This window comes from Stylophora pistillata, chromosome 8 (assembly GCF_964205215.1).
Source record: "Stylophora pistillata chromosome 8, jaStyPist1.2, whole genome shotgun sequence".
Lineage (NCBI taxonomy): Eukaryota > Metazoa > Cnidaria > Anthozoa > Scleractinia > Pocilloporidae > Stylophora > Stylophora pistillata.
In genome coordinates, this window is record NC_142526.1 from 1,632,886 (window position 1) to 1,646,923 (window position 14,038).

A 14,038-nucleotide genomic window follows, 5' to 3' on the forward strand; every position below is an offset into this window, starting at 1 on the left:
GTTTTGCATCTCATGCCCCCAAAGGTGTAAGCTTACCACAATTGGGTACAATTCCAAAAAAACAATATTTTTGTGTAACCAATGTGCAGGCAATTTCCCATAGCACCATTTGCTTCCGAAAACTGTACGAAAGCATAATGTTCCTGCAGCATATGTATAAAGCAGATGAAGGCAATTTCCCATAGCACCATTTGCTTCCGAAAACTGTACGAAAGCTTAATGTTCCTGCAGCATCTGTATAAAGCTGAAGTTTCTCAAAACTAGACCAAGCGTCTTCAAAAGAAAGTTCAGCCATTACAATTGGTTTAAAAAGGATTGCCAAAGCTGTAAATCTAATTTAACCCCCTTAGTTAGCCGTATAAAGTGGTATGGAAACCGCACTGGTCGAAGTAACGGGAGTATGGTGGATTGGATCAGCAGAAGAAAGACGTTTTGTCACTTCATCAACCATTCTGGCCACCAACTGATCCATAATCCCCGATGTAAGAGATGGCACCTGTGATTCAGAGGAGGGACAGCTTACCGTAGAGGATGGTTGTGTTGTTATTGGTGAACCACTTGCTGAAGAGGGTGGCTGCATCTCCATTAGCGAACTGTGCCTTGTGGAGGAGGGTCGTAAAGCAACCGGTAGACCACCGGCTGCGTGGAAGGGTCCTGAAGAGCGCTTGGCTCTCTTGCGTGCAGGTTCACTTGTGAAGGCCGCTTGAACTTCCCATGGTGAGGGGTTACGTGAACGAACTGTGCGCTTTGAAGGCATAGCAGACCTGAAATAAAAAGGAGAAACGGTAGACCACTGGAGATTCCAACAGGTCAATTAAAAACAATTTAGGCAAACAGAATAACCCAAATTGAGTCTCCCGGATATCCGGGTATGGACGTAACTAAAAGGAGAGCCTCGCTGGAAGTTTAATGTAATAATTAAGTACAATAAATTGAGGGACGAATCCCTGAATATATGATAGAGAAAATACCACGAGACAGTGGACGAATCCAAAATAAGCATAATTAAAATGAGGCCAGGAGAGCCTATCAGACACAAAGGTCGACGCGATAACCCCCGTTGATACCTAACATAGAAACAGAGGACAAATCCACAATGCAACAAGGGACGAATCCCAAATGAAAATGGTAAGTAAAATCTACCACTAAAAAGTGGACGAATCCACCAATAAAAAATTATTGACGAATCCATAGAAAAACATGACATACGAAAATATCATGAGATGGTGGACAAATCCACATGGGAGGACAGGGCCTCAGAAAAGAAACAGGACCAATCCATAGCAGCAAAAAATAACTTCCAGCCACAACTTAAGATGAGGACGAATCCCCCTTAAAAAAACATCAAAACTAATCAACAATGCCCATGACAGGAAGACAATAATTAAAAAGAAATCTAAAACCGATGGAACTGAGGTGAGAAAATTTAAAGCATGCCTAAAGCTTTTAAGATGGCGCCCCTATAACTGCGATATAAAACATATTGCCCGGCAGGATTAAGGTGAACACCATCTGCAAGGTAGAATTTCTTAGCAGGATGAGAACAAGGCTTGTGAAGCCATCAAAAAGGATTAGGCATAGAATCCAATACGACGCCGAGATACTGCCTAAGAATATCTGCACGCCAAGCAAAAGTCGCTGCTTCAGCGCGTGAAGCGCCACTTGGAATAACATGACACACGCCGGCGACCCGCACCGAATAATTATCTATAAGCTGGCGAACTGAGCTATCGATCTGAGAACCGACCACCTCGGGACTGAAATCGACTAGGTCATTTGTTCCCACCTCCAAGATGATAACATCGGGCGAAAACCTCTCGACCACGTGTAGATCGAAAGAACGAAGCTTCGCCACAGTACGGCATCCGATGCCGTGAAAAAATATCGAAGCCGTGCCGCGTAGGTTGAAAAACTCGTCAGCACGGGGGTCAAAATTAGACTGTAAATCACGATGCAACCTCTTTACGAAAGAATGGCCGAAAATAAGGACGATGGGAACCTTACCAGACATGAATAAGCAGTATAGGTGAAAGCCTCCGAAAAGAACAACACAGTAGCATCGAGTGAACCGAAGGAAAGGACATTCACAAATTAACGGATCGCCGAAGAATATGAACTTAAAGGAATGGACCACGTACCTTGAAAAAATACCAAAATCCAGGGACGATAAAAAAACAATTTTCACTACTATAAGTAGCGAAAGTGAATGCCTCGATTATCTAGAATAAATCAAAGTGACGTGACTTACTCTAAACTGCTTACAATACAATACAATACAATACAGTACAATGTTCTTTGTTTCAAGAGGGTAAATACATGATTAACCCAGTAAAGAGTTTTCTAACACATGGCCCTCTGTAATACAGAACGAAAATATATAACATAAAAATCGAAAAATACATACATAAAATAATTAATTCAATTTAACATGTAAAATGAAGTTTAAAAATAATACAATAAAATTGTCTAATTAGCATAGGATAAAGAATATATCGCAACAAACTCGGACGATCAGGAGAAATAGCAATTGCAGTAAAGTAGGAAACGGCATGCAAAGCGGAAAATTTCCTCGAGATGGGCAACGGAGTTGAGTTTTTGAATCAAAAGTTCGCGTACCTTGCGCTTAAAAAAAACAGAGATAGAAATAGGACCATTAGGCGAGTTCTTACAAGCTGTTTGATCTCAAGAGATAGTGCATTAAAAAATAATAGCAGCTACAAAGGAGAACATGCACTTGCCGGAGTTTGTTCGGGGCTGAGTGACCACTAAGTTTCCCTATGCAGCACCCCTGGTCATATCAGCACTGTTTGCAGATATAAAGGAGAATTCTCTTTAAGACATAGATGGGCATCAGGATTAACAAGAATTGAAAATAGTAGCTGGAGTTTTTTTATACTTAATAACGTCGTAAACGGGGATCCAGTGGAGTGCGGAAGATAACGAGACGGATGGTGTAGAACAGTCGGCTTGAAGTATTATTCTGGCAGCACGTTTTTGAGCACGAAGGAGGCAGAAGAGAAGTGTTTGAGAGCAGGTACCCACTAGAGCAGTAAAGAAGCTGACTATGAATGCAGGCATTATAATACTGTGGGTACCCCACCTGGGTAGGATATGGTTGAATTCTGCGTAGCAAGGTGATGCGGTTGTTGAGTTTTTTACACAGGGTCTCAACGTGCCCTTCCCAGGAGAGAGTGTGGTGGAATGTTACTCCGAGTATTTTGGCCTCGGTAAACTGTTCTACCTCACTATCATTGACGGCTACATTAAGAGACTGAGATAATAAGGTATTAAGTTTTTTCGGGGATGAAACAAGCATGGATTTGGTTCGGGTAGCATTTAGGGCCATGCGATTAATATTTGCCTAGGCCGACACTTCCGCCGGAAGCTGCTTTAAGTTGCGTTCTACTAACTGTACGAAAGATTCAGTAGTAATAAGGATCGTTGCATTGTCGGCAAACATCATAAGCCTTAGAGTAGAGACCGAAGACAGGCAGCCGTGGATGAACAGTGAAATAAGGAAAGTTATGAACAAGCGATATAAGCTCTTGAGATTATGTGATGGTTCACAAGCCTCCAAGAAGAACTGGGAAGTCTATGAGAAGGCTCGTAATAAAGTTACAAAGCTACTAAGATCAGCGGAAAATCAGTACTGGAAAGATCAGTTTGCAAATGCAAATAACTCTCGTCAATTTTGGAAAACTGTTAATGGTGTCAATGGCAAACAGTATTCCAACAGAATAGGTCCTTTGAGAGATCACAATGACATAGAGGTACTTGATGATGGACTAAAAGCGAAATTACTCAATCAATACTTCGCAAATATCGGAAAAGAAATTGCTGAGAGCTTTCCTGAGGAGAATCGATCTGTACTCCGTAATATCTATAGAGTTACCTCTCCTATCTGCTCTAAATTGAATCTAGAGATAAGTAGCCATTTCTGCCAACTTCTAAAAGAATAAACAATGACAAAACAAAGTTTAGGCATCAAACAGGTAATAATAAATTATTTAAGAAGGCCTTAACCGTGTGTTCATCATTTTGGATGCGTATTTTTGCTCAGGTATAAAAAAATATAAGAGTTCGTTCTGTGATTAAAATATGATCAGGGAAAAGTAATGATAACTTGTAGTTAGAAAAACGTTAGAGTTAACCAAGCCCCGGTCAAAGAAGTACTGATTAACTGTTCTAAGTTTCTAAATAAATTTTTCTTTGAATTGAAACTCAGTACGTCTGTGAAGAATGAAATAACAAAAAATGTCTCCAAATGCGTCCCAAGAATAGAAAAAAAACAAAGCCTCTTGAAAAGAAACAATATTTTATGCTGTCAAAAATCATAAGGGATGTTAAACACCTAGCCGGAAAGGCATGATATTTCAAGTCCGCGGTGTTCCGGTCTTCTGTCAAATTTTTATTCAGCTAGTGTTATCTTTTAGAATTCACAATCATATTAGTATTAATCGAAGCTATATTGTATTAATTACAGTTTCCCAAAAAGCAAAGATTGAAGCTGTCAGGCTAGCCTTTTAGTAAGGCAGAGGGAAATGATTCAAGTATAGGCTCGTAGTTTTTTTTAGATTTAAACCATAGCTGAATAACGACAACCAACAACTATGAGATATAAACTTACCGGATAGCGGTCAACATTAAAGAACTCCTCAAAAGGCTGAGAGTTAGTATCCTCTTTAAAGGTAAAAGACCTCTCTTGTCTTCAGTTTTGATATGAAGTCCAGGAAAAATGGTGGGAAACCCGGACATGATTTTATTATGAGCCAGTCATATGCTTCAATCTCACGATAATCTCTGCAAAACAATCGCTCGAACAGTTAAAAATGTTAACAACCCACAAATAAAGATAAAAAGTAGATTCTCTCTGACACCCTTTTTTTGTTTTACCGGTAATTGTTTGGTAGTGTAGCAATTGCTTGCATAGAACATTCTCAAGTTTTCATACAAGGCAACAGGGAAACAAGAAGCTTGAGCCAAAGGGCACTCTGATCCACCTTTCGTTTTCTGTAAACTCACAGTATGCTTGATCTCTTTATAGACGTATACTAACGCACGAGCCACTGAATTATTATTCTTACAGGAAAGATGCTATGGGCCAGTTTTTGTTTCTTCATCTTAGTTTTTGTCGTGAACTGCGCATTTGCTAATGAACAGTGCAAGATGTAGATCAGCTTTCAAGGGATGAGACTTGAAAAGTTCGTCCTAAAAAGGATGTCAGCATCAGCTCCTTATATCTGTGATCTCCAATGTAAACAAGAAATCACTTGCCAAAGCTACAACAATAGAAAGGAGGAGATTTTTCAGCGCGTAGTATCATTACTGATATGGTGAGAAGGCCTTACTTGTACAACATATTTTTTCGTTTCAGTCAGCAGGCATTTTATTCCATGAAAGCCCTCAAGCGGGTATTTTTTGAAAGAAAATAGCGCGCGGGACTTTTTTTTATTCTCAATTTTTTTTTCATCTTATCGTGTTTTACCAAGAGAATATAAACTTTTCATATTCTGTTGTTTTACTCGTAAGCTCGTGTATTGTCATGGTGGGCAACTTTGACAGCAGCTTCTTTCTGCAATCCAGTTTTTGTTTTAAAAAATTCCATATTCGAGTTACCTATTGTGAGAGATTTTTTTAACAACCTATCTAACTGCTCCTGTTATCTTCAGAATTTTTATTCCACTCATTTATTTGTGTTTTTCTCGTTGCCATGTTCCCACCAATAACGTAGCTCCATTTTCTGCCTGTAAAAGCACACACAACCCACAATTCCTCTATTCGCTCCGACGAAGGGCTAACGCTCGAAAAGTCAGCTTTTGTAATCGTTACAGTGGCCAATTTACTATTTCAACTTTCTTGATGTATCCAAATTATCTCTTTACCCCTACCGACGCAGCCCCAAACAGTTTATTTAGAAACTATCAGCCCTTAACTGATCCTGTGTTGTCTGAGAAAAATGAAAGTGTGAGAAAAATTGAGTTCAATTCGAGGAACCTGAAAAGTTTTCATAAATACTAGTTCTCGGTGATATTATATAGAGTATTCTTCCAATCTTTTTCATAATGATATAATCGCTACTTTACCATTACCTATCCGAGGAAGGTAATGAATTATTTCAAAGGAAATAGTCCACCACATTTAAGTTGATCCTCTTGAGTTTCTCACCTTTTCCAAGAAGAGATTTTAGGAAACGAACGAAGTAGTTATCTTTAGAATTTATTCTTTAACTTATTATCTGTTGCTGCACCCTTGGGTTCCATATTGCAATTACCAGCACTTTCTTGCCAAGAAATAAAGGAAAGTGAGGGAAAAGATGCTATTACCAACAAGTACTGGTTGAATCTAACTGGTAGTGGAAAGACACAGTTGATGTATTGTGATCTGAACTTTAGAGCTGTAGGTAAGCTTACTTCATTTGATCTCTGCCTATTTCCATCAGAGATTATTTTTTTAAGTATTTTAATTGACTCTGTTTATTTTTATTTTATCTATTCTTACACCATTTATTGTTTATCTTCCAAACAATGATGAATGCAAGAGTGATATCTTGCCCTGTGACGTGAATTCAAACTGTTCAAACAGTTATGGTTCGTATAAATGCACATTGAAGAAGGGATGCCATGGAACTGGACATTCATGTACAGGTATGATGAGCTTAATTCGCCCATGTAAGAGTTTCACCTTTGTTTCAACCTCACCTCAGTTCTTCCACTGTAGTCTTTCAGCAGTCGTTTCCATGAGTGTTGAGCTATAGACTTTTGCTCCCATCTATACACCAGAGTAGTCCTCTTCTATATATACATAGATACATACATACATAGGTTAATTGACTACTCTTCATAGGGGCTTTTCAGGGCCATCACGCACCTATCCCACCCAAGGGAGGACATCCACCACACAGTCATCTCGTGCGAAGGAAATTCATTGCCAGAAATTGGGGTCAAAATGCCGGACGCGAGTGCGTATTGAGAAGTTAATGGCGGTGAAATCGTGTAAGGAAATGCATGGGATTTCCACAAAAATCCAAAATACCGCAAATACGAGTAAGATTATTCCTCAGCTCCGACTCGAAACATATTCAGTAGAGATTAAGCTCTACTTCTAACATAAAAATAATTCAAAAGCTGTTTGTCTACTTACTTCCAGCAAAGTCAGCAATGTTCGATATTCGAGGCTAGCCATGACCTCTAGTCTGTTTCAAATATAGCGTAATCCATGGCAAAGGATCGCTGATTTGAGGAGCAACCCTCCAGGAAGTCAACTAGCTCTGACTCGCATTAAATAAAGGGAAGTTCGAAGGAAGCAAATCGTCCATAAAAAGAGACATTTCTTGACAATTAGATACTTCCAAAAGAGCTTGAAAATTGCTATTTTTGCTCTGTGGAGTCTGTGATCTGAGACCATCCTTGAGGACGCACCAGAAGGGAAAGCGTTAAAAGAAAAACCATCCCCGAAACCTTCAAACTGTCGTCATATTTGTTTTTCTAATTCAGCAATGTTTGATGGAAAATAAACTCAATCCAGACCCCCTCATACTAAAGTAGAGCTTTGAATAAAAACTCTCTCGCGCGAAAATTAAGAGGCAGATCAGAGAGAACTGTATTACTACGTTCGTTGAACTGTGTTTTCAACTGGGAGAAATATCCCTTTTCAAGTACGATTTGCCTAGATCTTCCCATTATTTAATGCATGTGGTTTAAGCTACAATTTGGAAGATGTCTGACATCTTAGACGATTACAAAAAAAGCCAGTTTGAGTGGACATTGAAGCTTAGTACAGCGTGTCCCTTGCATTACATCAGACAGCAAATTGCTATAGGTTGCTCTGCCTTAAAAATACCAAGAGATCAGTTCAAAGTTGTTTTCATTTTGCGTTTTTCTCCATAAAGAAGGTCCACAGAACTTAAATCGTTCAATATTTTAGATGGAATTTGTCTTAACCGCCATCTTTGTTTTCATCCGACTGCAATCCGCTGACCAATACATGCGGGAGCAAAATGTCCTCGATTTCTGGCGATGTAACGTCTCCCACCCATAACCCTGCAGGAGACGGGGCCTACGGTTTATTCGTCCTTATCCAAGAAGACTAGAATATCTATCCATTTCTTGATTATAGAGAGATAGCAAATTCTCCTCACTTATTTTAAGACCATGAGTATAGCCTGAATCACTCCCTGCAAAAAGATTGGCAGTTTTCTTAATACCTCAGAATTGTCAGGTCCGAAGGAGTTCTACTCTCTGCGAGAGAGGATGTAATTAATGAACAATATTTGATGCTCTGATAGTACTGTATTTTCAAATCTTTACAGAGATATCGATGGATTTAAGAATTCCACCTTTGTGACACAAATGCCAACTGCATCAATACCAATGGCTTTCAGAATTTTACACGCCGTAAGTGAAGTTGGCTAGCAAATGTCCATCATCAAGTTTTTAAATAGTTCTCTTAGGGCTTACTTATTGGCTCTTTTCCCGTAGATGTTGACGAATGTGTAAATGACAGCTTCATTTGTGGTGTGAATGCGACTTGTGTAAACACTAATGGCTCCTATGGTTGTTCTTGCAAGGCAGGATCAGTTGGAGTTGGAGGAATAAACCAAATTATACAATGCTCATTAAAAGATATTACATTTCCCTGCCGTCCAAGTTCTAAAATCCATGTGTAAGAAGAACAGTCTTGATAAATAAGATTTTCCTCAGAGATCAGATGATTGCTATCTGCGCTAAGGGCAGCAATAATACTGTGTTAATGTCCAAACAAGAGCTATAGTTTCTCATAGGTATCTGTCCCGTGATATTGACACTGAGGTCAATATTTGTTTTAGTAGACATTACTTATTTATTTATATAAAAGCTTCGCCGACTGGTAGGCACACCGCAACAGCTTGCGCCAATTGGCGCGGGCCCAGTAAACCCATCCATCCCAGCCCAGGGGAGGACATCCATCACACAGTAATCTCGTGCGTGGGAAATTAACGTCTCTTGCCCCTAACCCTACAAGAGACGGGACCTCCATTTATTCGTCCCTATTCGAGAAGACTAGAATATCTAACCATTTCTTGATGTTATAGAAAGGTAGCAAATTCTTCTCAATTATATTAAGACCCTGAGTGTTGGTCCGGCCGGGGCTCGAACCCTCGACCTCCCGCACAACAGTCCAGCGCTCTATCCATTCAGCTAAACAGTGAGATGATATGCACCACGAAAAATTGATTTAAATTCACACATTCCAACATTTTCCCGCGCGGAAAGGCCTGAAACAACAAGCCGCTCGGATCCCGGTAAGCGATTTTTCGTTGTAAAAACTGCCGTCTCGTTTTCTTGCTGATAGATAAAATTTCTGGAGATATTTGTTCAGCTCTGGTGGCGACATTTGTTGAAATGGTGTTGCAAACTCTTTCTGTATTTGAAACCATCCTGTAAAAAATGTCATTCAACTTTGATTTTCAGGTGAACAGATGAGGGTACGCAAGATTAATTTGCACTTGTAAACAAAACCCCCCTCGTTGGTTTTTATCGATACTCTCCGGGCTAAAAACTTAAACTATTACCTTTAAACACGGCCAACCCAGATTTAGTCGCTTTCTTTGTGTTATCAGGGACTGCTTCGTCGTTAATTTGAGTGATTTCTTCGCTTGTCACGGATGCAAACCGGGACGTCATTTTTTCCCCGAGTTACTCGAGGTAAATAGCGAAGGATATTTGAAGTTTGACTAGCCAATGAGAGCGCGCCTTCAACGTTATCCACTGTTTTAGTATACACTAATATCTAATATTTCTTACGACGAGGTGGAAATGTCTTTCGTAAGATACCCCCCTCTCCCCCGTCCTCTGTTCCTTCCCTACAAAAGCGGGGACTGCTATTCCACATGACTTCGTAAAGACTGATTAAATAAAGCATGGCAAGGAAAATTTGCAGATTAAGAAGAATGAATCATATGAAAATGCAAGGAATGTGTAAATACCAGGGGTAGTTTGCCCGATATGCCTAAGTAAAGTCAAACAAAGTCCGTTGGATGGTTTTTAAGGTCTTTTTCAAACACGATCGGCCGTCGTGGAATGAGAGATTAGGAAGAGTGAAACAAACGATTTCAAACGATACTAACCTACGAAAACACGTGAGTACATCAAAGTAAAAATTTATTCCCATGATCATCTGAAATTAAAGTTATCTTGGACATTGGCGAACTGACATATATCAGCGTTGTTTGACTGACATTAGACGTTGGCGAATCGACCTCATACGTTGGCGAACTGACGTTTTGTGAACTGACACGTTGGCGAAACGACCGTCATTCCTTCAATACTTCCTTGCATTCACCGAATCCAAATATGGCGTCCAATTTCAATTACCATTGTTTGGACTTACTAACCTCGCCTTGACGTGGAAACACAAAAGGATTTTCACATGTGTGAGAGGCTAGTCAGTCCAGAACAATGGCAATTCAAATTGGACGCCATATTTCGATTCGGTGTATTGGGATCGACTTTAAAAGGGATGTAAATTAATTGCTTTCCTCTTTGACGGGTAACTCACCTCTAGTTCCCACAACTAGATTTAGTGCACATTCAAAATCTAACGATAAATCCCAGAGATTAGCTAAGACAGCCTCATTCTTCAGCAAAATTTCAAACTCCTGGGATAACGTAGCAGGGAAAACTCTCAGAGTACAAGAAGGCAGCAACAAACCATTATGGAGTGTCTCTCGAGGCAAATTGATTTCTTAACCTTGCCATTATCTTACTCTAAATCAAAGCTGTACATGAACTTGTTTTGTTATTTTCAAACCAAATAGGTGAAAAATGCAGATCCATTGCTTCCAAAGAACCCTTACGGGACAAAGTCATGAAAGGCCACCTGATCAGGCTTGTAAAGGTACCACATCAAGGCAGCTGTAATGTGCTGTGTTATGTGGAGCCCAATTGTGTTTCCATACATGTTGGGCTTTCACAAGGAGTGAACTACATTTTGTGAGCTAAACAATGCTTCGGACGAAAGCCCAGGCTCATCCGACCTTCAGAGTAAACAAGATTATACCCATCTCAGTATCGAGGTGAAGTGACTTAACTTATTTTAGACAATGAAAAATTATTGTGGACGATCAGTTTGACGGATTACTTCTTAAACTAGCCTTGCAATTCTTGTACATGTATTGAACTAAAGTGATTCCTCAGTATTGCATTAGGCATCCTGAGAAACCTTTTGATCTGATTTCGTTCGAAGTCTTCTGAACAACATTTCGCTCGAGACTTGTAGTAATCTACCAAATGATCATTTTTAAGTGTTACACAATGTACTTAATAAAACTATCGAGAAATATGCTGTGAAACTATGAATAACCCTCGTGATTAGTACTAGTACAGCCCTATATAGGGTAAGATTGGCCTTTCCTTTCCTTTTGGTTACCTATCCTGTAAATGGTAGTTCTAGAAACAGAGATTGGTGGAGAACTTTTAAGAAAAGTGTCAAGAAAAAACATTCTTCTACTACTTTAATTTATTTATGAGGAGTCATCTGAAGGGAGAATACCAAAGCTAAGATACATCAGTGGTGTCACCCTACAATGTTAAGAAAAGAAACAAAAAATAAAGGTTCAAATGAAGGGACCCATTCGAAACAAATAAACCGGTACTCAACAAACCAAATATCGAGTACCACGATTGGTAGATTTTCTGGTTTAATGACTGATGTGTAATTAGTTGTTGTCTGCACTTACTTTATCAAAAAGCCTCAAGAAGTCATCATTCCAGCAAAAATGTGTTCCTTTGTGATCACATGATAATCCGGGAAAGTAAACAAGTCATGGATGTTTATGATACCCAGTCATGTTGTTTTGAATAGGAGTCCCTGCAGCAGCAGTCCCAGTTTCAACAACGGCACATGTCAAGCTGGATACACTGATGAAAGATTTCGATGTAAATGTCCTTTAGGACTCACTGCTGTATACTACAAGAAAGGTAATCAAATACAAAACTGTAAAGCGGAATCCATACCGAATGATAATCAAAAATTATTCAGGAAGATGAATCAAAATTTCTGTGCTTTTTTTTTAATGTAGCCTGCAGCTTTGACTTTAAAGATGGAATCGGTGGGTGGGAAAAGACAGGAAGAGCTTTCATTTACCAACCAACATTTGGTGACAATCCAGTCTCGCGCCATAGAGAAACCGCCCAGCTGCAAGGAGACTGGTGACTAGGGGGAGCTGACAAACGGCCCAAAGAGAGCGATCTCGTAGGATGGCAGCATCCAGATGGAGCCGACGTACCCGACGGAACTCTCACCTCACCTTGTCTTCGTATCGTCGGCAGGAATACCTCGTTTCTCATCGGTGGGGGATGTGACTTAAGTAATGTTCGTGCAGAGCTTATTGTCGACAACCAGGTGAGCTTATACAGCACTTCGACCCTCATGTTTCCTTTAATTCTTGTGGAACAGCCTGAGTAGATTGATCAGAGTATCAGAGATTTGTTTTTTCAAAATTGCGAAAGCATTTTAAGCTTCGTGATATCCATACGGTTTGCTTATTTTTAACTTCCCTAGAGGAGAATTTACAAGATAACCAACTATGCGTCTGGAACACTATATCTTACTTTATTCGTCTTTGGCTTACCCTTGCTCGAAACGACAGCTTTTTTTCCTAAGTTCAAAGCATTGCAAGTCAATTGATGTATGATATAGTCCTGTTAGATATGTCAGCAATCGTTGAAACAAAGGTTTAAAAACTTTTTGTGTCTGTTGTTACGTTTAGGTCGTCAGAAAAGAGACAGGAAACTGTTCTGGGACAAGGTACTCTAAGAGCTGGGACGTAGAGGAGTTTATTGGTCATTATATACGCCAGAGTCGGACTCGTTGACGAAACGGATTGTTGTTGGGGACACTTCAACTTTGATAACCTCAAAGGAGATATCATTTGTCCTCACGATTCAGATGAGAAAAACTAAAGAAACAGTGGCTTTTGAAACTGATATATCACCTCAAGTCTGTTTTTTGCAAATAGTCACCTTAAAAGTATGATGAAACAGCTTTTGAAGTAGTCTAGTAGTTGCCTTGTGCTGGCATAGATGACTCTGTTTTTGTCAACAGTAGCAAAGCATTTTGAAAAACTTTTATAAGCATGTCTGTGAAGGCTAGAATAATATAATCCAATCGTTATATCGGTTTACTGCGATAATAAGGAGAATCAATTGCTTTAGATGTTAGCCATCGCATATTAAAGTGCTTTTTTTCGTTGAAATTTCTTTTGAAGGCATTAAAGGACATAATATTTACTTTACAAAACTCCACATTTGTAAAAGCTCCTTGTAGATTCTCTTCAGGATCAGATCGGTTGGATTAGGTCATTTGACGGTTGACGTTTAATATTTTTAGATGTCGTTGATAAAACAAAATAAACGCTCGAACTTGGCTGTAACTTTTCATAATAGTCTATACTTTTTCCCATAATCTAATAATCAGGTTAATCCTATAATTTGTGCGTTAGATACTTGGTTTTTCGTCCTTAACTATGTGTCTTATTAGCGTAATTACATCCTCTTTGTTACCGCTGGACGTATTAATAGCCTGCTCAACCAAGTGATGTACTTGTGTGAGAAGTTGAATAAGGATCTCAAAGTCCTTGCTTATCAGCTATCAAATCTCATCGATGCTTTTAATGGTTGCCACGATCCTGTTATGGAACTCATTCATTCTCGTTCACAGTTGGCGGAGGAGTGCTTGCTTTGCCTTTCGTAGTCTGGCTTCGAACGATTCTCTGCTTCACTGGTCTGTAATGCTTTACCCATTCTTTCCGATTCCCGCCTCTTTTGGAATATTCTCTGCTGTAAAAGAGGTCATAAATTTAGCGGCAATGAATAGCATATAAATGGAACCGGGTAATACGCCACAGGATGTGTAAAATAACTGGCAGTCCACTTTGTAGTCTGTTTAAAGGACTCCTTTGAGTTCCAAAGTCCATAGCGTACTGAAGTACGCTAAATGTCTAATGTTTGAAACTTCTGGATTTATGGTGTTGGTGAGACGATTAATGCCTCCAAAAAGA

General features: G+C 39.5%; 1 pseudogene; it reads left to right on the top strand.

Moving 5' to 3' along the window:
• The first annotated feature begins 3,500 nt into the window (after positions 1-3,500).
• Positions 3,501-12,941, top strand: LOC148724397 (uncharacterized; annotated as a pseudogene).
• Positions 12,942-14,038: the final 1,097 nt, after the last annotated feature.